We start from the raw sequence: 27,869 nt of genomic DNA, 5'->3' as shown, positions 1-27,869 counted from the left end.
AACAATAAAGAATGAAGCTAAACTTGCACACACACACAAATGCATACTCATTTGTCTTTTTGTCACTTCTTACAAATGACTTGTAAGGCTCTTATATTTACTACTTAGAATATACCAACCTTTTGGCCAATAAGTTCATCTCTTCATGCATGTAACTATTTAGAAGAATTGCATCTTTTCATTTAGTTACATCTTTTAGCCAAGGGACACAACTCTTTGCATGGATACAACTCTTTATATGGTTTTAGCACAATTGGAAATTTATCGCAGAATAATCTATAGTTTATAATTCCTTTTTTAAATATCCAAAAACCCTTCAAATTTCTTTTCAATATTCTACACTAGGATTATTAGTATATCTTGACAATTTACACATTGCAAAAGCAATATTAGGAGTAGTGCAATGTATAACATACATTAAGCTACCAATAGCACTAGCACACTCAATTTGAGCAATTATTCTACAAAAATTTTCAGTCAATTTGCAATAAATATCATATGGAGTATTTGCTTCCTTCAATATAATGAAATTGACAAAGAGTAAAACCCCCACTATGTTATAGGTAGTTTTAGGCAGATCCCTCAAGGATAATAATCAAAATATAAATCTAGACAATAATTTTAAAATTCTTCCAATAATAAATTAAAGAATAATAATGTTGATTGTAGGTAAAAATAAAGAGAAGAGACAAAAAAGAAAAGTTAATAGATTTTGTTTCCAAACTGCTATTTATAAAGTATTTGCATCTCTTCGAACATATACAATAGTTCATTTTGTATCTATTAGAATAATTACATCTGTTCACTTACACCTTTTAGAATAAATACAATCGTTTGCTTTGTATCTTTTAGAACAATTACATCTGTTCACTTACACCTTTTACAACAGATACAACCGTTCACTTTGTATCTCTTAGAACAATTACATCTGTTCACTTATGCCTCTCAGAACATACACAACCGTTCACTTATGCCTCTTAGAACAGATACAACCATTCATTTATACCTCTTAGAACAGATACAACCATTCACTTTGTATCTCTTAGAACAATTATATTTGTTCACTTATACCTTTTACAACAGATACAACCGTTTACTTTGTATCTTTTAGAACAATTACATATGTTCACTTATGCCTCTCAGAACATATACAACCATTTACTTATGCCTCTTTGGAATAGATATAACCATTCACTTATACCTCTTAGAATAGATATAACCATTCACTTTGTATCTCTTAGAACAATTATATTTGTTCACTTATACCTTTTACAACAGATGTCGACACTATATTTTGGCCGATCACCGAGGTCAAGGGACTTTAAATTGACTCCCAGCCGACGTCCTTCGATCACAAATGACTTTTCTAAACACATCGATTGCTCGATCATGAAATAAATCGATCCCACAGTTAATTGTTTTCAGATCTCTTATCAGAGGGGTTCGAACAAATTTCAGGTCTCCATACCCTCCAGTCTTGCCTCCCGATCTCTCTTTATAAATATTATGGAAAGTTGTTTAGCTAATGCTAGAATCGGGTTCCTCACTTGTATATCGGATATTCCTTAAAATAAAGTTAAGGTTCTGTCAGATTTAATGATGATTCTGATCTTAAGAATTCGAATCAAGTCTTTCCAATTCTAATGTTCTAAAGTTATACCCGGTGTTTGGTCATGGCTTAGTCTAATCTCACGCTTACAATGTTTTTCTGATCTCTTATACTTTGATTAATAGTTGCTTTTAAGTTTGATGTTCTAATACGTTCAAAAAATTAAGTAATCATACAATTGGGGCACTTTCCGATCTCATTAAGAAATTGAATAAAATAGAGGACTTTACTTCATTTCAAAATAAAAATTTACAAGTCATTCGGCTGGAGGGTCTCCCCCAGCCTGTTCTCTAAGTACATCATCATTTCTCTCATTCTCTCTCACTCTCTCTGGATCTTCATCGCTCTCATCTTCGTCCTCTGGGGCGAGCTCGTTCATCCAGGAGAAGTCCTCTTCAGAGTACCGCTTCTTCAGCTCAGCCATAAGGTCATTATGGGCATTCACATAAGCCCCGGCCTCCTTTGTAGTGCTCTCCTCTTCCTTAGCTTGAAGTTCCTCATCCTCGGAGCTCTTCCTCCTTCGCTCGAAGGTCTTCAGCATAATGAGCGAGATCGACAGATCGACCAGCTGGGAGTCTTTAAGTTCTCGTTCCACCTCCGTTATCCTCTCTTCATAATGCCTCATTCGCTCTTCCATTACGGTGATGTAGTCTTTAGCGGAGGAGGAGAGTGAGCTTGTCTTGGTGAGGCATCTTGGACCGCCTTAAGGATCTCCTTCTTTAAGGCATGGGCTTTCTCTCTGAGTACGTGCTGATTAGCAATGGCTTCTAAGCACAAGCTCATTGTCTAAGCTAAGATGTCATCCATGCTCTCCTCTGCCAATCGGTTTCGATTTTCTTGGAAGCAGATAGAAGCTCCCATGACTTTGGCCAGGTTGGGATTCCCCCTTATAGAGCGATTCCTTTCCAATGATAGGATCAGAAGTTGAGCACCAGGGAAAGCTTCGACCATGGGGTGGAAGACTCCTTCTACATTGGAAGAGATCGGAGGAGGAGGAGGTGGAAGCTCGATTTGTTGAGGAGCCGAGGTGATGACCTCTACCTCAGAGATCGGTTGCTCCTGAGATCGTGGAGGAGAGCTCGGCACCTCTACTGATTCATGATGAGGGGTCTGAGCATCAACAATGGTGACCCCCTTCATTGCCCTCACTTCCCTGGAGACCTCCCTCTTTCATTTGCGGCTCTCCTTGGAAGCATCGCCGCCCGCCATACCTGTATAAAGAACTGAGTGAGTTCACTAAGATTCAGAGACTAGAGATATGGGTAGTACCAGGGCCAAGGTCAGAGAGCTAAAGCTCGTATTCTTCGTCAGTGATCAGCCGCATCATCCAATACTTTAGTTCGGCTATCAACGCGTCTAAGCAAGAGAATTTCTGAGTTGACGCCTGAGACTTTAACTCTTTCACTATGGCGTCTTTGTCCTTATTCAAGGTGATCTTTTTTGGGATCGGAGCGACCAGGTGTTGCCAACTCTGTGGGATGCCCTCAAAGCCGTTCCGAATCTTGCTCCTCAAAATAAAGAACCGGTTCTTCCAATTCTTCAATGAAGAAGGGAGATCGGTAAAGAGACAACAATTGGGCTTAGCTTGGAAGAACTAGAACTCATCATCCTTCCTTCGGGCGAGCCTATGTAGCTCGATAAAAACTTTGGCTGTGGGTTCTAGTCCCATAGCTTGGTAGAGGCTCCGAAAGGCTATTAGAGTCCGCCAGGAGTTCGGATGCACTTGGGCTACCGAGACATGGTGGAATTTTAGGACAGCCTTGTAAAATTCATCCAAGGGAAAATGGAGCCCGGCCTTCAGTTGCTCTTCATACACCATGATGAGATCGCCCTCATCAAAGAAGTGGTCGGCCCAATGATCGCCATGGCATTTGATCAGTTCAAAAGAGTCGATCAGCAGATTGTACTCCTAGCTTATAGATTGGAGATCAGTTTCTCTCAAGACTGAAGGCAACTCATCAATTGGCAAGTTGTCTCTCCTCAAAGATGCCCCTCGCCTCGGTCTGGCAGCCGGACCATTTACTGGAACAAGGGTCATGCTGGTTTAACCACTCGATCTAATTATGTCTCCCTCTTTCGAGGTCCACGAAACATGGATAGAAGACAGGCTCGCAGCTCTCTGACCCTCGGCGCCACTCATTCTTAAAGAAACCAAAGAAGTTTAATTAAGAAAAGGATCAAAACCCTTAGCAGAATGTGATCGGTGCCGGAAATACTTAAAGAAATGAGAGAATGTTGAAATTGCTAGAAAAGTGTTGAAAGTGACATAAGGGAGCAACTAATTGACCCTCCCTCTATTTATACCCGTCTGAGCATTTAATGCTCAGGAAGTCCCAAGCGGCGCTTCAGTTAGCGGAATCGACCCGCTTTCCTGACACGTCACGGAAGGTTCCAGAAACACAATAATAAAATCGAATAAAATGAGATCGGCTAGCTAGGGTTATTGGATTGTGCAAATTTTCAAAGCCGCAGATCGGCTAATGACGATTTAGTTAGAGATCAGATCGGATATGGACATCAGAGATCATAAAAACAACCAATGCAATAATAAAATAATAACCTTCAAATAAAATTTCATTTCATTTCCAAAAAGTCATATTACATCATTTAGGCGATCTCAAGAGATCGGATTACATCATTAAGAGAACCTTTAAAGGTTAGATTACATCATTTGGGCGATCTCTAAAGATCGACACTACATCCTACCTAGTAAGGACCTATGTCAAAGCCTAGTCTTATGGCTGAATCAAAAGATGTGTTTGATCAGAAAGCCAGCCATAGGCATCGGATAGATGTGCAGCTCAGATGGGTGACTATGACTCTCATGATGGTGAGTGGAGTCATCGTCGATGTCATCGACTAGAACCGAGCTGCAGTCGGAACGCCCGATGTAGTGAGGAGCTAAATGAACTTCAAGAGGTGGTCACTGATATTAAGATTGAAATTAGCAGTACTCTTGCCCGAGATCGGCCCACCAATTATACTGGTGGACCGATTCAAGATTGGCACGATCGTCATTTTTTATCCTGATCGATAAATTAGTTCGGTTCCTTCACTGTCATCAGATATTGTTCCCATGTTTCTCCGATCACCAGGATCGTAAATTTTCAGTCGAGGAGCAAAGAAAACAGTCGGAAAAAGATCAAAAGTAGTCACCATGATCGGAATTGTCACCGGAGAAGCTAGAACAAGAGAAATGGAGAAATGGAAGGAGGAGAAGTGAAGTGTGGAGGAGTTTTTTTCGCTGGTGCATATATATAGGACCTGAGCATTTATTGCATCTGAGGAACGAAGCGGATGCATCGGTAATCAAAAAATTAATTGCTTTGACTTAGGCAGATCGGATAAAGAGGAAAGTTCTAGAATGAGAGAGATCGAGAAGCGATGAGGGACCCGATATGAGAAAGATCGGTAAAGAAGAGGGTCATAATAGAAAGATTGGAAGGAATAGAGATCGGAAAGCACGAAGAGGATGAGATGACTTCCAATAACTCTCTACATAATCAGAGCCGAGGTAGTTAAAGCGTTGTAGGTGTGAGCAAATCTTCACCGCACGCCTTATTTGTAGAATCACCCACATTCTTGTGACGTCAAAAGCGATTATGGCAGTGCATGCATCACAATCTTCACTGTTGATCATACTTGCAAGGACGAACTCGGAGCCCTTGGATCAAAAGCAGACGACAGGTTTGACGCTTTTCATTCCCAGCCCTCGGATCCATCTTGTAAGGCAAGATCCTGAGCCGTTGGATTAGGAAAAGAAAGGACGGATATTCTGGATAGGATCCCAGCCGTCCATTTTGATTCTCTCTAATTCTCAGACATCGGATCATGTCCTTTGAAATCCAGACCTTCCGTCTCCACAGGAGAGATCCTGACCCTTCATTAGAAGCACCCGTTCCCCATAAATACCTACATGCAATACTGTAGAAGGGACGGGCAAAAAAGGGTGGTGGTGATTATAGTGAAAAGGCTCTGAAATCTAATTCAGTCTTCCTACTTTGCCATTCTGAGCTTTCGGGAAACTTTAGAAACTAGTTTTTTTAAGTATCTCCATTGAAGGAGTCTTGGACCCTGAAAATCTTCATTTTCAGTCTGTTCATTACTCTGCGATACCATTTTTTGTTCGGTTTCGTCTTCATCACCCTAATACCAGCATATTATTCTCTAAGCTTAATCTCATTCCGACCCAGTTACCATCACTTCGGCTCAACTGCATTCTGACCTAGTTCTTGTTATTTCGAGTAAGTTTTAGTCTTTTGGCCATCAGCTTCCACCTCTACAAGATTCATGGACACTAGAGTTAGCTCAAGAGTCTCAACCTCCCACAGGTAAGTGTCTAGACTATTGTTTCGCTAGATGCTTGTGTTTCAGTTTATCTGTTTTTATTTTTCAAATTTCCATTAAGTTCAGTAGCACTAAAATCCCAATGTAGATTATTCAGGCTGATAGTTATTTCCCGATGTTTACTTCTTCTATTCGTCCGTGAACCTTATTTATTTCTCCTTAGCTTTCATTTCATTCGAAAATAGGTGTTCTGGTTGTGGGCAACATGTAGGTAACTTAATAAAATATTGGTAGAAGTATCTTAACGTGAAAGTTTTTTTTTTCGAACAAATAAAAATAACCAAAGGTTGAATAGTAGCTCAGAGAAAAAGTTATGAGGTCAGGTTACTAAACGAGTCCAGGAGATAGCATAATAGAGTGGGAATCGAGATAAGATCAGATCCCAGATTAGTAACCAAAAGAGATAGGATATAGCTGGCCAAAGAGTTCTGACAAGGTAATCACCTAGGAAATCGTTGAAAAGTTTGATCTTATATCACGAACACTCTAAGAGATCGGGGGAGAGTTCTTACCTGATTCTCATTTAATTAAAATACGGAGATCGAAGGAGAGTTCTTATCCGAGATCCTTCATCTAAATTTTGAACCGAACACTCTAAGAGATCGGGGGAGAGTTCTTACCTGATTCTCATTTAATTAAAATACGGAGATCGGAGGAGAGTTCTTATTCGAGATCCTTCATTTAAATTTTGAACCGAACACTCTAAGAGATCGGGGGAGAGTTCTTACCTGATTCTCGTTTAATTAAAATACAGAGATCAGATGAGAGTTCTTATCCGAGATCCTTCATTTAAATTTTGAACCGAACACTCTAAGAGATCGGGGGAGAGTTCTTATCCGATTCTCATTTAAATAAAACACGAAGATCGAAGGAGAGTTCTTATCCGAGATCCTTCATTTAAATTTTTAAACCTAACACTCTAAGAGATCGGGGGAGAGTTCTTACCCGTTTCTCAACCAAAACCTCAATAAAATATGTGGAGATCAAAGGAGAGTTCTTATCCGAAATTTCTAGCCTAAAACTCTTAATAAAACATATCTAGAGATCGGTAGAAACTTCTTATCCGAGCTCTCTTAACGAAATCAAAATTAAAATAATACAACTCCAATATACAAGATAACTTTATTTGACACCTATTCACTAAAGGGCCATCTCACGAACTCGTGTTCTTGGGCAACCCAAAATAAGTGAAATATCGAACACTCCTTTATTATGCACAAAGGATTAACATCATCCTTATCCCAACCCTCTAATTATCTTTTTAATTTATAAAGAGCATAACATTAAATCTGTTCACCCTCGTTGAGGGACGAGGCGGGGTGCCTAACACCTTCCCCGCCTGTATACGGACCCCAAATCTAGAATCTCTTTTTTTTTTTTTTTTTTTTGAAGTGGTTTCCTTTTGATTTATTTTCACAAAATGGTTTTCTTTAATTTCCCTCAAAATTAGAGTGGTGACTCCTCACTTTTCCCACTTCGGTGAAGAGCTTCGTTCGGGCGATCGCAAAATACCTTGCGACAGCTTGGCGACTCCACTGGGGACTTATTTTTTTTTACCCTGGTTTAGAGGTCCAAGAATAGATTTAGTTTTATGCTCATATAAATTGAATTCGTAATTAAGAGGGGGTTTAATTTGCAAAATTTGAAAATCTTGATATATTGATTGTTCTAACCATTTTTGCTTGTCTTATTTCCTACAGCAACTTTCGTCAAAAAAATGTAAATAAAATCCCCACGAAGGGAAGAGGTAAATGTGTCCCTTCACACACTGAGTACTTACACAATATCCTCACACACTTCAGCCCTATACTCGGGCTTTCTTACCCTTTAGGGAAGTAGGAGGGAGTTATGTAGCGGTACCTGTGGGTTTTACCCCGTTAGTATCTATGAAGGCTTCTGCTCAGATTGAAACTCGTTCCATCTATTGCGATACCCGTGGAATTCTCCCATTAGTATCATGGTGATGGAATGGGGCTCTACTGTTTGCAGTAGGGGCAATTTAGGAACCTGTGGCTTTTAGAAAATTAGACCTTGAGCTAAACTATCACAGTAGCTGGAACCGTAGCAAACTACCTCATAAGATAGAACTATTCAATTAGATAGCACTTACCCAGTACTAGGATTCTCCCTATTTTAGGATAAAAGGGACATACTTGCTCTCACCCTACTCTATTTGTGTTTTCTTGTGTTTATTAATTTTGAGGGTAATTTTGAATTATACTATTAAAACGATCTACACATCTTCCTATTTTGATAGATGTGTAGGTATCGCCCCACCAATAGTATAATTTAGGATTACCTGAATTTGTTCTGCTAACGGGTTTTCTCCCACAGGCATCACAGAATTAGGGTCTGTAAAAGAATAAACGTCAATTTTAACATGGCATCCTCGAGTCAGTCGACGGAAGAAGTTCTTAGACAAGAACAGAATGCTAGACCATGGTCCAAATCGCCTCATAGTTCAGTATCCCCACAAAGTGATGTCACCGGGGCAGATACTGGCCTGTTACCTCCATTAGACCCAAGCGAGGTCAAAGTCAGAATGACCGGTCTCGAGGGTCTATCCAATAGTTGGAAATCGCTTCCAGATCATGTCAAGGCGAAGTTCGAGGAAAAATATGGGATGATTGCTACCTTGATACGGATCAAAGTCCAAATTTCGGCGCTAAAGGCCATGTTGTCAATTTGGAATCCCAAGTATGGGGTGTTCTCCTTCAACGACATCGATACGACCCCTATTATGAAAGAATATCAAGCGCTGCTAGAGATTCCTTATATGGCACAGAATAAGATCTACTTACAACTCGAGCATAGGCAGACTTGGAAACAGTTTGCGCATATGTTGGGGATTCCCCCGGAGGAAGCAAAGGCAAGAGAAATTACCAAAGGGAACACACATGGGTGGTATTGGACCTACCTCAAGAAGCGGTTGGACTTGTACATCCAGGATGGACAATGGAAGCAGGCTTCATTAGCACTAGCTTTGGGGATTTATAGCCTCATCTTATTTCCTGGGCCTTTGGGAATTATAACCTGCAGTGTCGCGGAGATGTTTTAGGCAGTAGAAAAGCAGAAGGTCAACCTGATACTGGCAATCCTTGCAGAGACTCTATTGACTCTTACTTATTATCGACAACAAGGCAGGGTATCTATTAAGTGCTGTTCTCAGTTGTTACACCTCTGGATTCTCAGTCACATGTGTCCTCTAGAGACAAAGGGGTTAACTTGGTACCCTGACCAGCCACTTATTGAGAAAATGGCTAGATTAATGTCGGCCCAAAGAGCAGCTGCGATGGCAAGAGCAGATTCTAAGCTTCAACAGTCACAACTACTGCTGGAGGAAATTGTGGACGTCGGGTTAGCCTATTTTATTCAGCACAGGGAGTAATTATTCGGTATCTTTGATCGGAGTGATCGGATACACGAGTTACATCCCAGCATTGGTAATGAGGCAGTTCAGTTCAACCCAGTCCGCACTCAGTGTTGAAGAATACCATCAAGGTCATTTTTATCATGAACTCGGTAGCGAGGAAGAATTGAAAGTATTCCGCAAATCCTGGGAGAGCATAACTATGATGGAAAGATCGCCTAAAGGGCTGGGTGCCACGAAAGATTACCTTAGATGGAGGGCCAACAGGGATCAAGGATACACAACTGCCGAGCCAACAGAACCTGAAAGTAGCATCCCCCAGCAGAATGTTCTTTCAAAAGAAGCTAATACTCAGTTGGTCAGCTCTCTGCAAAGATTGGTGCTGAGAACCAGCAATTGCTAGAACAGATAAGGCAGTTGGAGGACCAACAGCAAATCCTCAAAAGAGAGGTAAAAAGGCTCAGGGAAGAAGCAATGACAGAAAAGGCGAAATTTGAGAAACAAGAAATGCGGTGGGAAAGGGAAAAGATCTCCCTCTAAGGCGCAGTAAGAGAGGCAGGAGTTCAGACTGACGAATTGTAAGAGAAAATGAAATGCCAAGAGATACTCATGGAAGAGTATAAACAAGAGGGCAAAAAGAAGAAGCTCAAACTAAAAGAGCAAGCACAGCTTATCAATGATATTTTGAAGGAGTGTACTAAGGAAAGAAAGGAAAAAGAAAAACAAGCTACTCTCTATTAAGAGCTTAGAGAAAATGTTAACCAGCTGGAGAGAATGATAGCACGAGGGAAACAAGAGCTCTTGCCAGAATCCGAATATGCCTTGAAAACATTCAACCCCGCCCGACAAGAGGAAAGGCTCTACGAGTATCTCAAAAGATGCCATTGCATTCTAAAAAGTCTCCCTGAGCCTAGGCAATTGTAAAATGCTATCTATGAACTATTTGATTAATAAAATCACTTTGGACCATTGTTTAGCAAAATTGTGAATGAATAGTATGACTCCTGTAGGAACTATCCTCACTAGGGTTATGCGAAAAGACAAATGTGCCATATGGACAAGTATCATAGACACGCATTCGATCCAGTCATTCACCGTTAGACTATCGAGTGATGCCATGATAAAATTGATGCAATTATCCTTCTACAGATCCCACTCCTGGCTTTCAGATGCCACCGTATCCTTTGTCCAAATTAGGACCTTTAATTTTTAACAAAATTTGAAATTCATTTAATGATTTTTTTTCCATAGGAAATCAACATTGTTTCAAGCAAAGCAAGCCTGACCAAACAAGCAGTTCGACCGAGACGAGTGTACTTAACAAGATCACGAATGAAGAAGATAATGGAAGATCAGGAATAAGTCCAAAACCTACAGGGACAACTTTTCGAATTGAGAGATCAAGTCTCGGAGCTCATGAAATTAATGAAGGAGATATCCCAGAACAAGCCTCCCTCAGAACCAAATTTGCTGTTACCTCCCCCACTTCCTACAACGGTTGATTCTCACCAAGCTTTAAACTCTTTTACTTTTCAGCTGCCTATTCCGAATCTGACAATCACTGTCAATCCGACCCTCCTAAATAATGACTTACCGACCCTACTACCCGGCTGTCTCTAATGCCGAGCTACACCCTTCTATCCCAATCCCTCCAGTTCACCCTGCCCCTTATCTCCCAACAGGGGGAGTAGCTCATGCAGCAGGAGAGAGCAGAACAAGAGAGAATGAGGAGCTTCTGCTCTTAAAGAAAGATTAAGGGCAATAGAGGGCCTAAATATGTATGGTTCGGTTGATGTTTCATCACTAAGATTGGTGCCGGATGTGGTGGTGCCACCCAAATTCAAAGTCCCGGACTTCAACAAATACACTAGGAATTCAGACCCTCGCATTCACCTAGCTACTTACATCACCAAGATGTCCGCCCTTATGGAAGATGATAGACTCCTGGTCCACTTCTTCCACGAGAGTCTCTCTAGGGCAGCCCTGAGATGGTGCATTCAACTAGATAGGAGCAAACTGCTCTCCTAGAAAGATCTGGCCGACGCTTTCCTAAAATAGTATAAATTCAAACTATGATGTCTCCCCCACAAGGAGAGACCTCCAAAATCTGGTGCAGAGAGAAAGGGAAAGTTTTAAGGAGTATGCCCAGAGATGGAGAGAGAAAGCAGCGGAGGTGTATCCTCTGGTTACCAATAATGAACTCTGCTCCTTATTCATTGAAACGTTAAAGGCTCCTATGATTGGAAACACCTCTAACAGCTTCTCAGATATCATCCAAGCTGGTGAAAGAATCGAAGCTAACCTAAGGTTAGGACGATTGCAGGAGTTGACTGAGAATCCTGCAAAGAAGACTGACAGCTTTGGTAAGAAGAAGGAAGGTGGTGTGCACTCCATCACCCGACAAGCCCAACCTCCACTCTCTCAGAATATTTTTCGACCATATCCTCCTGCTCATGGCCCAATAATAGCAAATGTTCCATCCCCTTTTCCAAATTATCCTCACCCACGCCCACAGTATCCAACGCAAGCAGCTTACCAACCTAGACTGCCTCCTCAACCTGTTCAATCAAGAACACCTCCTCCCAAAAATAATCCTAGACCACAGAGAAATCTTGATCCACCCCTCTCCCTCCTACTCAGTGAAATATACCGATACCTCCTCGATATAAATCAGATAGTGCCAATCCCCCTTGATCCAATTCAGCCACCATACCCCAGGTGGTATGATGCCAGTGCTCGATGTGAATATCATGGAGGGGCACTCGGGCACTCGACTGATAATTGCGGAGCTCTTAGGAGAAGAGTACAAACCCTGATCAGAAATGGGTGGTTAAAGATTGAAGGAAACGGTTCTCTCCCCAATGTCACTTCAAACCCCCTGCCCAGTCATGGTACGGGCAGTGGTGTAAACACGGTAGAACCTGAAGATGAAAAGTCAACTGCAGAGGAAGAACAATTGATTCCTCATTTCGAGGAAATTTTTGCAATAGCAGTAAGGGAAGGCTACCTTTTCCCTTAGGCATCAGGGTCAGAAAGTGATACGGGATGCTCCTACAATGGAGGAGCAGCTAATCATGAGCTATGCAACTGTGAGGGATTCCGGCAAGAGGTCCCAGAGGATGCTGTCCCTCAAAATTTTGAGATATCAAAAGAGGTCAAAAGTAAAGGGCGAAGTGAACACGGCCAGATTTGGCCAGAATGTCTCCACCCCCAATCCTAATTTAACCTTTTCTGCTCTCAACTCACCAACACCACCACCACCAATAACAGTCATCCGAACCCTGCCTCAACTCCCTGTCACAAACACTCATGCAGTGCCTTGGAACTACAATCTCCAAGTCTTCACTTAAGAGGCATCCAGTAGCACCTCAGCTCCTAACCTTACCTATACACATACTCCACCCATGACCCCTCCTAAACCGTGCTTCTCTCCCCACGAGCACTTCAAAATGACTTACGTCGGACCCTCCGGCGATGCTACTCCCTAATCAAACCCAAAACCTGTCACAACCAGCAACTGCTCCCCTTCCAGAGCGAGAGGTAGAATTTATAACCCGAAGTAGGAGATGTTACGGGAATGATGAGAGGGAAAAGAACAAGGGGAAAGTAAAAATGGGAGAGCCACAAGAGAACATGGAAGAGGGGGTTGAGAAAGTCGAGAAAGGAGAACCTACTGAACCAAGGGGAGAAGAGGAGCTATTGCTTCAAATAATGAAGCAGAGTGAATATGATGTTGTCGAACAACTGAGGAAGACGCCTGCCCGGATTTCGTTGCTGTCACTGATTTTGAGCTCGGAAGTGCATCGCCAAGCCCTACAAAAGATCCTGGATCAGGCCTTTGTAAACCCCGATATCACGCCAGGGCAATTCGAGAAAATAGTTGGGCAAATACAGGCATCCAGTTTTATCACTTTCTCGGAAGAGGAGATAGACCCGGCTGGCTTGAAGCACACCAAAGCCTTACATGTGATAGCCAAATATAAAGGGTGCATAGTCGCCAAAGTCTTGATCGACAACGGATCTGCCCTTAACGTCTTGCCCAATGCCACCTTGGCAAGGCTACCTATCGACCGATCAAATATATGCCAAAGTGCTATGGTGGTAAGAGCCTTTGACGGCACAAGAAGGGAGGTACTGGGAGACATCGATTTGAGGCTCCAAAATGGGGCATGCACTTTCGACGTGACATTCCAAGTAATGGACATTGAACCTGCATACACCATGCTGTTAGGGAGACCTTGGATCCATTCAGCAAATGCCGTACCTTCGACCCTGCACCAGAGAATTAAATACATCATGGGTGGCAGGATCATCACTGTAAGGGGGGAAGAAGCCATGCTGGTCACCAAGCCGCAATCGCTTCCTTTTGTGGAAACAACTGAAAGGTCCTTGGAAAGTTCTTTCCAGGCTCTAGAATTGCAAGAAACTACCCTGAGGAATGAAGGGGCTTCAACTATGGTTGCAAAGGTAATGCTTAAAAGTGGATATGAGGTAGGCAAGGGATTGGGTGCCGCATTGCAAGGAATTGTTAAACCCATACCAGCTCTTCAGAAGATCGGCTGTTTCGGCCAGGGATATGAAGAAGATGTTCTTATGGATGGGCGATTTTGGAGGAGGAACATGCTTCGCAATCAGAGATTTGACCAGAGAGTCAGGAAAACGAAAGTTGTCCCGAAAATCACAGATGTCTTCACCAAATCAACCATTGAGAATCGGGAGAAAGGTGAAGAATTTCCCGAAGAACCATATGTTGATGTCATACAACTGGACTCCCTATATGAAGCCTTGATGTCACCAATTGCTGAGGGGCAAGAGCTAGATAATTGGGAAGAAGAAGATCTTCCTATGCTCAATCTTGAGTAAAGTACTTTTGTTATCTACACTTGATCATTCTGTCCATGGTGACAAGTGTAACGTTGTAAATGGACCCTCTTCTTATAATTTAAGTGTTAATGAATTAATAGTGCATTTTGCATCCAATTCTCTTTTTCTTAAAATCCATTCTTATAATATACTCCACTTTCGTTTCTTCAGGACCATTCATCAATTAATGCCCAATAATTCAATAGACTCAGAAATTCCTCATGTTAATTTTGAAACTCCCATAACTGCCATTACTTCAAGTGATTCTGAAGAAGAACCTATAGAAGAATGGGGTGAAAGAGACGAACCTTCCCTGGTGCCTTATGGGGACGAAACTCACACCATAAACCTAGGGACTGAAGAATTAAAGAGGGAACTTAAGATTATGGGAAGTGGAGAATTAGAAGATATGGTCAGATTGCTCAAGGAATTCTTGGATGTATTTTCATGGAGTTACGACGATATGACCGGATTAGACCATCAGATAGTGACATACAAGATTCCCCTAATTCCCGGGACAATTCCAGTAAAATGGAAGTTAAGAAGGATGAATCCCGATACTCTGCTTAAAGTTAGGGATGAAGTCAAAAAGTAATACGATGCTGGATTTTTAGAAGTGGTCAAGTACCCTCAGTGGATAGCTAATGTTGTCTCGGTAATGAAGAAAGACGAGAGAGTCAGGGTATGTGTTGACTACAGGGATCTTAATAAAGTGAGCTTGAAGGATGATTTCCCTCTCCCACATATAGACGTGCTGGTCAATAATGCTGCAGGATTGGGTAGATGTTCGTGCATTGACGGGGCACCAGGGTACAACCAAATCCCTATGGATGAAGAAGACAAGGATAAGACTGCTTTTATCACTCAGTGGGGGGTGTTTTGTTATCGGGTCATGCCATTTGGGTTAAAGAATGCTGGAGCTACCTACCAACGTGCTATGGTCACATTATTCCATGACATGATGCACAAAGAAATAGAGGTGTATGTGGATGATATGATCATCAAATCCAGAGAGAGAGAAAGTCATGTGCAAGTGCTAAGGAAAGTATTCGAAAAACTCAGGAAGTATCAATTGAAATTGAACCCAGCCAAGTGTGTGTTTGGGGCTAGATCTGGAAAGCTATTGGGGTTCATAGTAAGTGAGAAGGGAATAGAAGTAGACCCAGACAAAATTTGAGCCATTCAAGAAATGCCATCCCCAAAGACAGAAGGGAGGTGCGCAGTTTCCTGGGAAAACTAAACTACATCTTGAGATTCATTTCCAACCTCACTGCTAAAGCTGAACCCATCTTTAGACTACTCATAAAGAATAACACCACTCAATGGAATTCAGTTTGTCAAGAGGCTTTCGAGAAAATTAAACAGTACTTGTCAAACCCGTTGATATTGGTCCCTCCAGTGGCAGGAAAGTCGTTGATCCTATACATGACAGTCCAACAGAGTTCAATGGGATGTGTTTTAGGGCAACATGATGACACAGGTCGAAAGGAGAGGGCCATTTATTACCTGAGCAAGAAATTCAATGATTGCGAGTCAAGGTACTCGTTCCTAGAGAAAACTTGTTGCGCGTTAGCTTGGACGGCGAATCGGCTTAAACACTACATGTTGAATCATAAGACATGGCTCATCTCCCGGATGGATCCCATCAAGTATGTATTTAAAAGCCCATTCGTGCCAGGGAGGATAGCAAAATGGCAAGTCATACTCTCTCAATATGATATTGTTTATATGACCAGAAAGGCGGTAAAAGGGAGCGTAATCGCTAATCTCCTAGTAGAAAACCCTATCCAAGATTATGAAGCTCTGGATTTCGAATTCCCTGATGACCATGTTAATGAGGTCGACGGTGAGGAAAAGGAACCAGCTGACATGTGGAAAATATATTTTGACGGAGCTGTCAACTTATCTGGTAATGGGATCGGAGCTGTGTTGGTATCCCCTGACGGAAAACACTTCCCGATAGCTATCAAGTTAATATTTGATTGCACCAACAACATCGTAGAATACGAAGCCTGTGTGATGGGTTTATAGGTTACCATCGAAATGAAAGTCAGAAAGTTAGAGGTGTATGGAGATTCGGCCTTGATCATTTATCAAGTCAAGGGAGAATGGCAAACCAAGGACCCGAAGCTGATCCCATATCAAAAGTACCTATTGGAACTGATCAAGAAATTTGAAGAAATTTCTTTCACTCACCTCAGTCGGGACAAGAATCAATTCGCGGATGCCTTAGCCACTCTGGCTGTCATGGCTCAAATGGAAGAGGGGCAGACAACTCAGGTATTGCGGATCAAAGCAAGGGGTGAGCCAGCTTACTGTTTCATGGTCGAGGAAGTAATCGATGGCAAGCCCTGGTACCATGATATCGAGGTCTACGTCAAAACCAAGGAATACCCTCCGGGCGCAAGCAGAAATGAAAGGAGAATGATCATGAGATTAGCTTTGGGATAATTTCCCAGCGATGAAATTCTGTACAAAAGGAGCTTCAATGGCGAATTGTTGAGATGCTTAGATGCAAAAGAAGCAAGGAGGATCCTTTTCGAGACTCATGAGGGGAATTGTGCAACCATGCTAATGGACATATGATGGCCAAGCAAATCATGAGGCAGGATATACGGACTACTATGGAGAAAGCGCATCAGTACTTAGGAAATGTCATAAATGTCAAATCTATGCGGATCCGATAAACGTTCCGCCTCATCAATTGTTCAATCTCATTTCACCTTAGCCTTTCGCAATGTGAGGAATCGACGTAATTGGTCTCATTAACCCCAAGGCATCCAATGGGCATAGGTTCATCTTGGTAGCTATTGACTACTTTTCTAAATGGGTCAAAGCAACGTCATATGCCCACATCACGCAAAACACATTTATCAAATTCCTCTGAAATAATGTCATTTGCCGACATGGCCTCCCCAGCGAAATCGTCACTGACAATGCCAAGAATTTGAATGGTTCGAAGGTCCAAAGTTTATGTGACTAATACAAGATCCGACATCTCAATTCCTCACCATATCGTCCCCAGATGAATAGAGCGGTAGAAATCGCTAACAAAAATCTTAAAAGAATAATCCGAAAAATGACCGTCACCTGTGGAGATTGGCATGATATGCTTCCCTATGCTCTTCATGCATACCAGACCTCCGCAAGAACATCAACTAGGGCAACTCCATACTCATTGGTTTACGGAATGGAAGCTATTTTGTTTATTGAAGTAGAAATCCCTTCCCTGAGAATTTTGAAAGAATCAGGAATTGATGAGTCAAAATGAATCCAATCAAGGTTAGACTAATTGAATTTGCTAGACGAGAAAAGGTTAGCAGTAGCGTGTCATGGGCAATTATACCAAAGAAGAATGGCTAGGGCATTTGACAAAGGCGTTCACCCACGCAAATTTCAACCAGGGGATCTGGTCCTGAAAAAGATTCTTCCAAATCAAAATGATGCCTGGGGCAAATGGTCGCCAACCTATGAGGGACCCTATGTAGTTAAAAAGGCATTTTCTGGTGGTGCCCTGATCTTGATCCACATGGACGGCGAGGAATTCCCAAGACCCGTGAATGCAGATGCTGTCAAAAGGTATTATGCCTAAAAAAAAAAAAGGTAGGGGTGAAAACCCAAAATGGCGCTCCTAGCAAAATGTGCAAAAGAAGGCGAAACCCACAAGGGCGCTTTCTGTAAAATGAGTAAAGGGTGAAAACCCGAAAAGGCACCCTAAAAAAGCAAGCAAAAAAAAAAATTCTAGGGGTGAAAACCCGAACGGGCGCCCTTAAAATCAGAAAATGGAGAAATAAGGAAGGGAATACGAGACCAGGAAAGGAAATAAGCCACCACAGCACGAATGTTTGTCAACAGAATACTTGAAATAATGGCAGTTAAGGGACTTCAAAGTTAACTACAAGGAACCTGTGAGATCCATTCTTGTACCCTTTTTCTTTGAGACTGTACCTTTTTCTCTCAAGCCATAATAAAATCATTCTTTCACTTTAATTTATCTTCTTACACTCTAATTTATACTTACACTCAGATTTATCTTTCTTGTATATCCACACTTTAATGTTACCTCTCTTCTACATCTTTATTTTATGCGCTATTAATCTGTTAAAATTTTATCATAAGATTAGGATTTGGATATTGATAATCTCATGTAATTTGCTATGAGATTTGCAGAAAATGATCGATAGCCAAAAAAAAAAAGTAGGGTTGAAAACCCGGAAAAGCGCTTCTAGTCAAATATGCAGAGGGGAAAGTGAAAACCCGCAAGGGCACTTTTCACGAAATAAGAAGAAAGTCGAGAACCGAAAGGGCATCCTGAGAAGTGAGTAAGAAATGGGAAGTTGTAGGTTAAGTCTTGAGACTCGTCCTCCATTAATCGTTTATCTTCGGGATCCTGTTAAGTACACTTCGACGCGGAAGAACTTCTCGTGTCAGGTTAGGCTTGCTTTGTCAGCATTTTTAATTTTCAAAATTTAAATTTCTTGTTATCAACCTCTGGTTCCTTGATCCAAGTTGATTTTAATTTTTAGCATTTTAAATTCTTGTCATCAACCTTTGGTTCCTTGATCCAAGTTTATTTTAATTTCTCACATTTTTAATTTCATGTCATCAACCTCTGGTTCCTTGATCCAAGTTTATTTTAATTTCTCGCATTTTTAATTTCTTGTCATCAACCTCTGGTTCCTTGATCCAAGTTGATTTTAATTTTCAGCATTTTAAATTCCTGTCATCAACCTCTAGTTCTTTGATCCAAGTTGATTTTAATTTCTCGCATTTTTAATTTTATGTCATCAACCTCTGGTTCCTTGATCCAAGTTGATTTTAATTTCTACATTTTAAATTCCTGTCATCAATCTCTGGTTCTTTGATCCAAGTTGATTTTAATTTTCAGCATTTTAAATTCCTGTCATCAACCTCTGGTTCCTTGATCCAAGTTGATTTTAATTTCTAGCATTTTAAATTCCTGTCATCAACCTCTGGTTCCTTGATCCAAGTTGATTTTAATTTCTCGCATTTAAATTTCTGTCATCAACCTCTGGTTCCTTGATCCAAGTTGATTTTAATTTCTAGCATTTTAAATTCCTATCATTAACCTCTGGTTCCTTGATCCAAGTTGATTTTAATTTCTAGCATTTTAAATTCCTGTTATCAACCTCTGGTTCCTTGTTCCAAGTTGATTTTAATCAGCATTCTAAATTCGTGTCATCAATCTCTGGTTCCTTGATCCAAGTTGATTTTAAATTCGTGCTTCTAAATTCGTGTCATCAATCTCTGGTTCCTTGATCCAAGTTGATTTTAAATTCTTGCTTCTAAATTCCTGTCATCAACCTCTGGTTCCTTGATCCAAGTTGATTTTAAATCCTCGCATTTAAATTCTTGTTATCAACCTCTGGTTCCTTGATCTAAGTTGACTTTAACTTCCAGCCTTTAACTTCCAAGTCAAATTTTGATTCTCAGTGTTTTAATTTTTCATACCCCAATTGCCCAAAATATGGGTTTGAATCTTTACATAATTCCTATACGGGAAAATTTTATTCCCTTCAATAGAAATTATGTAAAGAGGGGCAGCTGTTGACACCATATTTTGGCCGATCACTAAGGTCAAGGGACTTTAAATTGACTCCCAGCCGACGTCCTTCGATCACAAATGACTTTTCCAAACACATTGATTGCTCAATCATGAAATAAACCGATCCCACACATAGTTAATTGTTTTCTGATCTTTTATCAGAGGGGTTCGAACCAATTTCAGGTCTCCATACCCTCCAGTCTTGCCTCCCGATCTCTTTTTATAAATATTGTGGAAAGTCGTTTAGCTAATGCTAGAATCGGGTTCCTCACTCATATGTCCCAGATATTTCTTAAAAGTTAAGGTTTCTGTTCGATTTAATGATGATTCCGATCTTAAGAATTCGAGTCAAGTCTTTCCAATTCTAATGTTCTAAAGTTATACCCGGTGTTTGGTCATGGCTTAGTCCAATCTCACGCTTACAATGTTTTTCCGATCTCTTATACTTAGATTAGTAGTTGCTTTTAAGTTTAATGTTCTAATACGTTCAAAAAATCAAGTACTCATACAATTGGGGCGCTTTCCGATCTCATCAAGAAATTGAACAAAATAGAGGACTTTACTTCATTTGAAAATAAAAATTTACAAGTCATTCGGCTAGAGGGTCTCCCCCAGCCTGTTCTCTAAGTACATCATCATTTCTCTCATTCTCTCTCTCTCTCTTTGGATCTTTATCGCTCTCATCTTTGGCCTCTGGGGCGAGCTTGTTCATCCAGAAGAAGTCCTCTTTAGGGTACCGCTTCTTCAACTCAGTCATAAGGTCATTATGGGCGTTCACATTATGGGCGTTCACATAAGCCCCGGCCTCCTTTGTAGTGCTCTCCTCTTCCTTAGCTTAAAGTTCCTCATCCTTGGCTCGGAGCTCTTCCTCCTTCGCCCAAAGGTCTTCAGCATAACGAGTGAGATCGGCAGATCGACCAGCTCGAGAGCCTTCAAGTTCTCGTTCCACCTTCGTTATCCTCTCTTCATAATGCCTCATCCGCTCTTCCATTCTGGCGATGTAGTTATTAGTAGAGGAGAGCTGAGCTTGTGCAGGTGAGGCATCTTGGACCGCCTTAAGGATCTCCTTCTTTAAGGTATGGGCTTTCTCTCTGAGTACGTGCTGATTAGTAATGGCCTCTAAGCCCAAGCTCATTGTCTGAGCGAAGATGTCATCCATGCTCTCCTCTGCCAACCGATTCTGATCTTTTTGGAAGCAGATAGAAGCTCCCATGACTTTGGCCAGGTTGGGATTCCTCCTTATAGAGTGATTCCTTTCCAATGATTGGATCAAAAGTTGAGCGCCTCAGGAAAGTGTCCTGACCGTAGTACCGAAGACTCCCCTTCTACATTGGAAGAGATCGGAGGAGGAGGGGGAGGTGGATGCTCGATTTGTTGAGGTGCCGAGGCGATGACCTCTACCTCAGAGATCGGTTGCTCCTGAGATCGGGGAGGAGAGCTCAGCACCTCTACTGATTCATGACGAGGGGTCTAAGCATCAGCAATGGTGGCCCCCTTCATCGCCCTCACTTTCCTGGAGACCTCCCTCTTTTGTTTGCGGCTCTCCTTGGAAGCATCGCCGCCCGCCATACCTGCACAAAGAAGAAGTCAGTGAGTTCGCTAAGATTCAGAGACCAGAGATATAGGTAATACGAAGGCCGAGGTCAGAGAGCTGAAGCTCGTATTCTTCATCAGTGATCAGCCGCATCATCCAATACTTCAGTTCGGCCATCACCGCGTCTAAGCAAGAGAATTTCTGAGTGGACACCTGAGACTTTAACTCTTTCACTATGGCATCTTCGTCCTTATTTAAGGTGATCTTTTTTGGGATCGGAGCGACCAGGTGTTGCCAACTCCATGGGATGCCCTCAAAGCCGTTCCGAATCTTGCTCCTCAAAATGATGAACCGGTTCTTCCAATTCTTCAATGAAGAAGGGAGATCGGTAAAGAGAGAACAATTGGGCTTAGCTTGGAAGAACCAGAACTCATCATCCTTCCTTCGGGCGAGTCTATGTATCTCGGCAAAGACTTTGGCCGTGGGTTCCAGTCCCTTAGCTCGGCAGAGGCCCCGGAAGGCTATTAGAGTCTGCCAGGAGTTCGGATACACTTGGGCTACCGAGACATGGTGGAATTTTAGGACGGCCTTATAAAATTCATCCAAGGGAAAACGGAGCCCGACCTTCAGTTGCTCTTCATACACCATGATGAGATCGCCCTCATCAAAGAAGTGGTCGGCCCGATGATCGCCATGGCATTTGATCAGTTCAAAGGAGTCGATCCACAGATTATACTCCTGGCTTATAGATTGAAGATCGGTTTCTCTCAAGACTGAAGGCAACTCATCAATTGGCAAGTTGTCTCTCCTCAAAGATGCCCTTCGCCTCGGTCTGGCAGCCGGACCAGTTACCGGAACGAGGGCCGTGCTAGTTTGACCACCCGATCTAATTACGTCGCCCTCTTCTGAGGTCCACAAAATGTGGACAGAAGATGGGCTCGCAACTCTCTGAGCCTCGATGCTGCTCATTCTGAAAGAAACCAAAGAAGTTTAACTAAGAAAATGATCAAAACCCTTACCGGAATGTGATTGGTGCCGAAAATACTTGAAAAAACGAGAGAATGTTGAAATTACTAGCAAAGTGCTGAAAGTGACATAAGGGAGCAACTGATTGACCCTCCCCCTATTTATACCCGTTTGAGCATTTAATGCTCACGAAGTCCCAAGCAGCACTTCTGTTAGCGAAATCGACCTGCTTTCCTAACACATCGCGGGAAGGTTCCAGAAACACAATAATAAAATCAAATAAAATGAGATCAGCTAGCTAGGGTTATCGGATTGTGTGAATTTTCAAAGCCGCAGATCGGCTAATGATGATTTAGTTAGAGATCAGATCGGATATGCACATCAAAGATCGAAAAAACAACCAATGCAATAATTAAATAATAACCTTCAAATAAAATTTCATTTCATTTCCAAAAGGTCAGATTACATCATTTAGGCGATCTCAAGAGATCGGATTACATCATTAAGAGAACCTTTAAAGGTCAGATTACATCATTTGGGCGATCTCTAAAGATCGGCACTACATCCTACTTAGTAAGGACCTATGTCAAAGCCTAGTCTTGTGGCTGAATCAAAAGATGTGTTTGATTAGAAAGCCAGCCATAGGCATCGAATAGATGTGCAGCTCAGATGGGGAGACTATGACTCTCATGATGGTGACTGGAGTCATCGTCGATGTCATCGACCAAAACCGAGCTGTAGTCGGGACGCCCGATGCAGTGAGGAGCCAAATGAACTTCAAGAGGCGATCACCGACATTAAGATTAAAATTAGCAGTACTCTTGCCCCAGATCGGCCCACCAATTATACTGGTGGACCGATTCGAGATCGGCACGATCGTCGTTTTCGATCCTGATCGGTAAATTAGTCCGGTTCCTTCATTGTCATCAGATATTGTTCCCATGTTTCTCCGATCACCGGGATCGTAAATTTTCAGTCGAGGAGCAAAGAAAACAATCAGAAAAAGATCAAAAGCAGTCACCATGATTGGAATTGTCACCGGAGAAGCTAGAACAGGAGAAATGGAGAAATGGAAGGAGGAGAAGTGAAGTGTGGAGGAGTTTTTTTCGCTGGTGCATATATCTAGGGCCTGAGCATTTATTGCATATAGGAACCAAAGCGGATGCATCGGTAATCGAAGAATTAATTGCTTGGACTTAGGCAGATCAGATAAAGAGGAAAGTTCTAGAATGAGAGAGATCGGGAAGCAATGAGGGACCCGATATGAGAAAGATCAGAAAAGAAAAGGGTCATAATAGAGAGATCGGAAGGAATAGAGATCAAAAAGCACAGAGAGGATGAGATGACTTCCAATAACTCTCTACATAATCAGAGTCGAGGTAGTTAAAGCGTTGTAGGCATGAGCAAATCTTCACCGCACACCTCATTTGCAGAATCGCCTACATTGCTGACAGACGCCAAAAATAGTTATGGCAGTTCTGTACATCACAATCTCCACCGTTGATCATACTTGTAAGGATAAACCCGGAGCCCTTGGATCAAAAGTAGACGACAGGTTCAGCACTTTTCATTCCTAGCCCTCGGATCCATCTTGTAAGGCAAGATCCTGAGCCGTTGGATTAGGAAGAGAAAGGACGGATATTTTGGATAGGATCCCAGCCGTCCATTTTGATTCTCTTTAATTCTCAGACATCGGATCATGTCCTTTGAAATCCAGACCTTCCGTCTCCACAGGAGAGATCCTGACCCTTCATTAGAAGCACCCGTTCCCTATAAATACCTGCATGCAATACAGTAAAAGGGACGGGCAAAAAAGGGTGATGGTGATTATAGTGAATATGCTCTGAAATCTAATTCAGTCTTGCTACTTTGCCATTCTGAGCTTTCGGGAAACTTTAGAAACTAGTTTTCTTAAGTATCTCCATTGAAGGAGTCTTGGACCCTGAAAATCTTCATTTTTAGTCTGTTCATTACTCTGCGATACCATTTTTTGTTCGGTTTCGTCTTCATCACCCTAATACCAGCATATTATTCTCCAAGCTTAATCTCATTCCGACCCGGTTATCGTCACTTCGGCTCAACTGCATTCTGACTTGGTTCCTGTTATTTTGAATAAGTTTTAGTCTTTTGGCCATCGGCTTCCACCTCTACAAGATTCGTGGACACTAGAGTTAGCTCAAGAGTCTCAACCTCCCACAGGTAAGTGTCTAGACTATTGTTTCGCTGGATGCTCGTGTTTCAGTTTATCTGTTTTTATTTTTCAAATTTCCATTAAGTTCAATAGCACTAAAATCCCAATGTAGATTATTCAGGCCGATTGTTATTTCCCGATGTTTACTTCTTCTATTCGTCCATGAACCTTATTTATTTCTCTTTAGCTTTCATTTCCTTCAAAAATAGGTGTTCTGGTTGTGGGCAACTTGTAGGTAACTTAATAAAATATTGGTAGAAGTATCTTAACATGAAAGTTTTTTTTTTGAACAAATAAAAATAACCAAAGGTTGAATAGTAGCTCAGAGAAAAAGTTATGAGGTCAGGTTATTAAACGAGTCCAGGAGATAGCATAATAGAGCGAGAATCGAGATAAGATCGGATCCCAGATTAGTAAGCGAAAGAGATCGGATATAGCTGGCCAAAGAGTTCTGACAAGGTAATCACCTAGGAAATCGGTGAAAAGTTCAATCTTATATCACGAACACTCTAAGAGATCGGGGGAGAGTTCTTATCTGATTCTCATTTAATTAAAATACGGAGATCGAAGGAGAGTTCTTATCTGAGATCTTTCATCTAAATTTTGAACCGAACACTGTAAGAGATCGGGGGAGAGTTCTTACCTGATTCTCAATTAATTAAAATACGGAGATCGGAGGAGAGTTCTTATCCGAGATCCTTCATTTAAATTTTGAATCGAATACTCTAAGAGATCGGGGGAGAGTTCTTACCTGATTCTCGTTTAATTAAAATGCGGAGATCGGAGGAGAGTTCTTATCTGAGATCCTTCATTTAAATTTTGAACCGAACACTCTAAGAGATCGGGGGAGAGTTCTTACCCGATTCTCATTTAAATAAAAAACAAAGATCGGAGGAGAGTTCTTATCCGAGATCCTTCATTTAAATTTTTAAACCGAACACTCTAAGAGATCGGGGGAGAGTTCTTACCCGTTTCTCAACCAAAACCTCAATAAAATATGTGGAGATCGGAGGAGAGTTCTTATCCAAAATTTCCAGCCTAAAACTCTTAATAAAACATATCTAGAGATCGGTAGAAACTTCTTATCCGAGCTCTCTTAACAAAATCAAAATTAAAATAATACAACTTCAATATACAAGATAACTTTATTTGACACCTATTCACTAAAGGGCCATCTCACGAACTCGTGTTCTTGGGCAACCCAAAATAAGTGAAATATCGAACACTCCTTTATTATGCATAAAGGATTAACATCATCCCTATCCCAACCCTCTAATTATCTTTTTAATTTATAAAGAGCATAACATTAAATCTGTTCACCCTCGTTGAGGGACGAGGCGGGGTGCCTAACACCTCCCCCGCCGGTATACGGACTCCGAACCTAGAATCTCTTTTTTTTTTTTTTTTTTGAAGTGGTTTCCTTTTGATTTATTTTCACAAAATGGTTTTCTTTAATTTCCCTCAAAATTAGAGTGGCGACTCCTCACTTTTCCCACTTCGGTGAAGAGCTTCGTCCGGGCGACCGCAAAATACCTTGCGACAACAGATACAACCGTTCACTTTGTATCTATTAGAACAATTACATATGTTCACTTATACCTCTTAGAAAATATATAACTATCGATAATAAATAGTTTATTTTGATTCCTTTTAATGAATAGACATAACTCTTTCAAAATGAGATAAATTTTCTTATCACTAATATTTTTAACAATGTCCCCACCTAGTTAGTGATAGACACAATCAATATGAATTAGGATTTATGCATATAAAAAGTGTTTTTCAACTTATGCACATAAATCTTATTATCTTCTTTAACACATTCACCATGAGCTTTAGCATCATAATATAACCTTATGTTTCTTCTAATTATAAGCATGTCATCAACATAAAGACAAACTATCACATAAAAAAACTTTTAATGTTAAGTGTTTCTGAATTTGTTTAAGAGAAAAGTCGTATGTGGCATACAGTAATTTCTTCCTATAATCATTCAAACTAGAAACATGATGTGCTATTATTCACCCTAATTGTAGTGATTTACGAACTACCACTTTCAAATCCTTAGACTTTGAAACAAAGATATGAAACTCATGGACTTATCCATGACAGGCATATTATCAAGTATTTAGAATTCAAAATATTTCATAATGAGAAATTTATCCATACCTTTTGTTTTTATTGTATTCGAATGTAACGAATTTCAGATTTCCTTTGGAGACTTGACAGAGGTAAACAAATCTTATAGCCTATCTGATGAGTTGTTGAGAATATGACCTCTGCATGGCAATTCATCTTCTTTTTTTGAATCTGCTTTCACCTTCTTAGTGAACATAATTTGTTCCTTAAAACAATCAAGTTTCATAAACTCTTGATTCATCACGGAAACAGTCTTAAACTCCATTGCGTTTAATAACTTAACAACCTCTTCTCTTGCAGTTGTGTAAGTGAAATCAGGACCTGGCATGATAGCAGCAACAAAGACTCCAGCAGAAATTTTTTCAGGGAACCTTCCCATAGCAATAGATCTGTGAGGCCACCAAAACCGTGGTCTACTAGAATCACTCTTTCTTACTGGCAGAGACATCATAAATTTCATCAACGACTCAAAGTAGTCGATATTGATTGGAGTTCTGCACCTTGCTTTGGATGAACACGAGCGGCAAGGTCAGTCTGTAACTTTGTGACCTGCTGATTTTAGAAGAGTGACCACCTTATACCAACACCATGCTCCATGGCAGGATCCATGGACTAACACAAAGTGCCTCTGCTTCTCCTCCATCTCATACCCACCCCATTGCTGAAAAATTATTGGCTACCTTTTTTGTTCCTACCTTCACCATCCGAACCCTCCAAAAAGAATCTTTTGGAACCAAAATCAGGTTGGTCTCACGTGTGTGGGTCTTTGGGAACATCATGTGATTTTTAATTTTTTTAACTTATACATTCACCTTTACCAATTATTATTATTATTATTATTATTATTATTATTATTATTATTATTATTATTATTATTATTATTATTATTGTAAAAAAGCACTATATATATAATTATTTTTAAATTATTCTATTATTATTTTTATTACAATAATTTTAAAATAATTTTATTTGTAATAAAATGTAATTGACTATTCTCTCTTTTCCATTAGTTAAATCTTTTGAATGTGAAGGAATGTTTCAGTCACATTAAAATTTTTATTTAGGAGTTTTATTATATTTATTGAATTTTTAAATTTTGATTTATTTATTTATTTGCTTTAACGCTTAAATTATTTAAGTATTTATACATAAAATTAAATTATTTTTTTATTTTTACTTATTATTATTATTTTAATTTATTATTATTATTTTAATTGTTTTTAAATAATTTAACTATTTAATTATTAAAATCTGCATTAACACTTATTATCTTCATTAAACTAA

General features: G+C 40.7%; 1 pseudogene; it reads right to left on the bottom strand.

The window, feature by feature from the left end:
* LOC131181690 (methyl jasmonate esterase 1-like) overlaps positions 1-27,271 on the bottom strand; it is a 29,854-nt pseudogene extending 2,583 nt beyond the window's left edge.
* Between the last annotated feature and the right edge of the window lie 598 nt (positions 27,272-27,869).

This window comes from Hevea brasiliensis, chromosome 7 (genome assembly GCF_030052815.1).
Source record: "Hevea brasiliensis isolate MT/VB/25A 57/8 chromosome 7, ASM3005281v1, whole genome shotgun sequence".
In the NCBI taxonomy this organism is placed as follows: Eukaryota; Viridiplantae; Streptophyta; class Magnoliopsida; order Malpighiales; family Euphorbiaceae; genus Hevea; species Hevea brasiliensis.
Note: the sequence above shows the minus strand (reverse complement) of the source record. Positions and strands in the feature narration are given on the sequence as shown.